The sequence below is a fragment of the Schistocerca americana genome, chromosome 1 (genome assembly GCF_021461395.2).
Source record: "Schistocerca americana isolate TAMUIC-IGC-003095 chromosome 1, iqSchAmer2.1, whole genome shotgun sequence".
Lineage (NCBI taxonomy): Eukaryota > Metazoa > Arthropoda > Insecta > Orthoptera > Acrididae > Schistocerca > Schistocerca americana.
This window is the reverse complement of record NC_060119.1, coordinates 674612689-674616473: the sequence shown is the minus strand read 5'-3', so window position 1 is coordinate 674616473 and position 3785 is coordinate 674612689.

Here is a 3785-nt window from a genome sequence, read left to right as displayed (position 1 = left end):
TGGCAGACTCTGCAAGAGAGGCGCTCTGCATCGCGGTGTAGCTTGCTCGCCAGGTTTCGAGAGGGTGCGTTTCTGGATGAGGTATCGAATATATTGCTTCCCCCTACTTATACCTGCCGAGGAGATCACGAATGCTAAATTAGAGAGATTCGAGCGCGCACGGAGGCTTTCCGGTAGTCGTTCTTCCCGCGAACCATAAGAGACTGGAACAGGAAAGGGAGGTAATGACAGTGGCACGTGAAGTGCCCTCCGCCACACACCGTTGGGTGGCTTGCGGAGTATAAATGTAGATGTAGATGTAGATATAATCTAACTGGAATCGTCGCGTATCATCTGGCTCTTTCTTCCTATGATTCTTGAACAGAGTATTCGCAATCAAAACAGTCAAAGGTGTAATTTATTGTAGAACTCAGTTAGTCTTTCTCCTCTCTCATCCCTACTACCAAGCTCATATTCTCGCTTAATCCTTTCAGTAACTCCTTCCCCTACTACCGCATTCAAATCCGCCTAAACTATTAGATCTCCCTTTATGTACCAAATTATCCGTTCAGTGTTCTCATGTACTTTCTCTATCTTTTCATCCTCTACGATGTAGACATGTATGCCTAAATTATTGTTCTCGGTGTTGGTTTGCTTTCGAGTATGATAGTTTCCGATACCTGCAGATATCCTAAGGTAAAAGTTTCCTCAACCTGAAGGTTTGTGTGAACACTGCAGTGCTTTACTAGACATGGTTCTATTGGAGCTGCTGTGCTCCTGCCTCCCTCCAACCCTTAAACACAATTACCCAGCGAATTATAGGGACCACTGAGCAATTTGGCGTATCTCATATATACAAAAAAATTCCAGAGATCTGAAAATCAGTATGCAACCAAAAAAATAATAATAAAAAATATAAAAAAAGACATGCCCATTATTGTGCTGCGCTTGTAGCAACACCTGTCCCCCTTCTCCTCCCTACTGCACCTTCTTTACATCACACTACAGGGTGAGGCACTAACTATTGCCACCAAGAATAACTCCGGAAGTATGACAGTAGCTGAAAAGTTTGTGGGACAAATGTTGCATGGATCAACGGGGGGTATAATATGACGTTGGTTTTTTGTTGCTAGGTGGGAGGAAGTATTGAATAGGATTGGGGAGAAGAGAAGTTTGTGGCACAACTTGACCAGAAGAAGGGATCGGTTGGTAGGACATGTTCTGAGGCATCAAGGGATCACCAATTTAGTATTGGAGGGCAGCGTGGAGGGTAAAAATCATAGGGGGAGACCAAGAGATGAATACACTAAGCAGATTCAGAAGGATGTAGGTTGCAGTAGGTACTGGGAGATGAAGAACCTTGCACAGGATAGAGTAGCATGGAGAGCTGCATCAAACCAGTCCCAGGACTGAAGACCACAACAACAACAACAACAACAGGTGGGATCGCGTCATAGATATGAAGGTCAACTTTTTTGTGGTATTCTATGGTTTGGTACTTAGTTTTTGATAGTGGCTATCGAGACGAATCCAATGATGTGTATCAGTAAGCTTCCTGAAGGTCAACGAAGGTCACAAAGGTGGCATGAACGTCAATTTACAGAAGGTGTTCGAAGTGATGACATTGGCATCAATGCAGTACTGCAATCTCCTTGTCATGGATTGAGTGGTACTCCTTCTCATTTCGGTACTTATCGAGGCACATGCTTTGACAGTTCTCTCTTGTATGTCGTGCAAATAGTAAATATTAACCGAATACGGCGTATTCATCTAATGTGCCATTGACATGTAAACACCATTAAACGGTTTCGCAATACAACACTAATAGGAACCGCAAGACTAGTATCGTCGAATCAAGCGAATGTGAATGATGTATTCCTTCGAAGAACAACTCGATATGCTTCTCATTTACGGAGAATGCCAACGAAATTCAGTGAGAACTAGTAACTTATACGCTGAAAGATATCCTCAACGTACTCACTCTACACGTCGTACATTTAAATATGTGTATGATAAATTGAGATCCCCCATCGGAGGTTCGAGTCCTCCCTCGGGCATGGGTGTGTGTGCTGCCGTTAGCGTAAGTTTAAGTTGGGTTAAGTAGTGCGTAAGCTTAGGGACCGATGACCTCAGCAGTTTGGTCCCATAAGGCCTTACCAGAAATTTCCAAATAAATTGAGAACAACTGGATCTTAAACGCATCGGAAACAAATCCGGCAAAGGACAGTTACTAACGAGGAAACGGAATTTGGTACTCTTCCCATTGTGGTTCGAGATCCTTGTGTCAGTTTGCGTCAAATCGCATGAGACCCTGGCTTGATCCAGTGTAGTGTTGCTCGTGTCCTGCATCGTCATAAATATCATCTTTACCATATCAGTATGCACCAAGAATTAACTGGTACGGATCGTATGCATCGCACTGAATTCTGCCGATGGGCTCAACTTCAGATTCAGAGGGGTGACACATTTATTAATTTGATTTTATTTACTGACGAGGCTACATTCACGAGTCATGGAAATGTTAATTTGAATAAAAGGCATTATTGAGCAACTGAAAATCCATTTTGGCTGCGGCAAGTTGCACACCAAAAACCGTGGTCGGTGAATGTATGGTGTGGGATTCTGGAGGTCAGAATTATAGGCCCCTATTTCATCGAAGGAAATATACTGGTAGCAAGTACACCACATTCCTGCAAGAAACACTAGGTCTGTTGTTGGAAGAAATACCTTTAGGAACAAGGAACAGAATGTGGTATCAACACGACGGGTGTCCGGCACATTTTTCGCTGATGGCTAGAAATGAGTTGCAGAGACAGTTCTCAAATCGTTGGTTTGGACGCGGAGGAGGTGTGTTGTGGACGGCTCGCTCTCTAAGCTCGACGTCTCTGAATTTTTTTCTTGTGGGGATTCTTAAAAGACATTGTATATAAAGACGTTCGAACTACACCTGAAGATATGGGAGAGAGAATTGTCAGAGCATGTGCTTCGATAAGTGCCGATGTGATAAGGAATACCACTCAATCCATGATAAGAAGATTGCAGCACTTGATTTATACCAATGATCATCATATCGAACAGCTTCTGTAAATGGACGTTTATGCCACCTTTGTGACCTTCGTTGATCTTCAGAGACCTTACTGTTACACACCATTGGATTCGTCTCGATAGCTGCTATGAGAAAATAAGTGCCAAACTATAGCATCCCATTTAAAAAAACAAAGTTGACCTTCATATCTCTGAAGCGACCCCACCTAGCAACAAAAAACCAACGTCATATTATGGCCCCCGTTGTCCCACGCAACGTTTGTCCCACAAACTTTTCAGCTCCTATCATACTTTCGGAGTTATTCTTGGTCGCAGTAGTTAGTGACTCACCCTGTATAAACGGCTTCTTCATACGTTACGATGCTCTAAATTATACAGTCTGTAAGACATATGTAACGCACATCACATATCTGGCCATAGCTATTACTAGAACTGAAGGAGAATTGTCTGACCTTGCTTTGTTGTCTAATTCATAAAGGCGCGCCCGAACGACTGTTCAGTATGATTTGTCTCAACCAGCACCATAACGTCAAGAAAATGGTAAAATCCCAGTCTCTTCGGTAAACTCCAGGTTATATATTCCAACAATGCAATGGCAAAATATAGGATGCGTCCCTTCCACAGAAGAGACGGAAATAATTCTTTTGGGTGTCCATTTACAGGGAAGGGCGTCAATTTACACGTGTGTTCTATAGTGGCGCAGCAACTGGCTGGTATGTTTCTCTCGACCGACGGTCCCAATTAACTGTACAATGTACTGA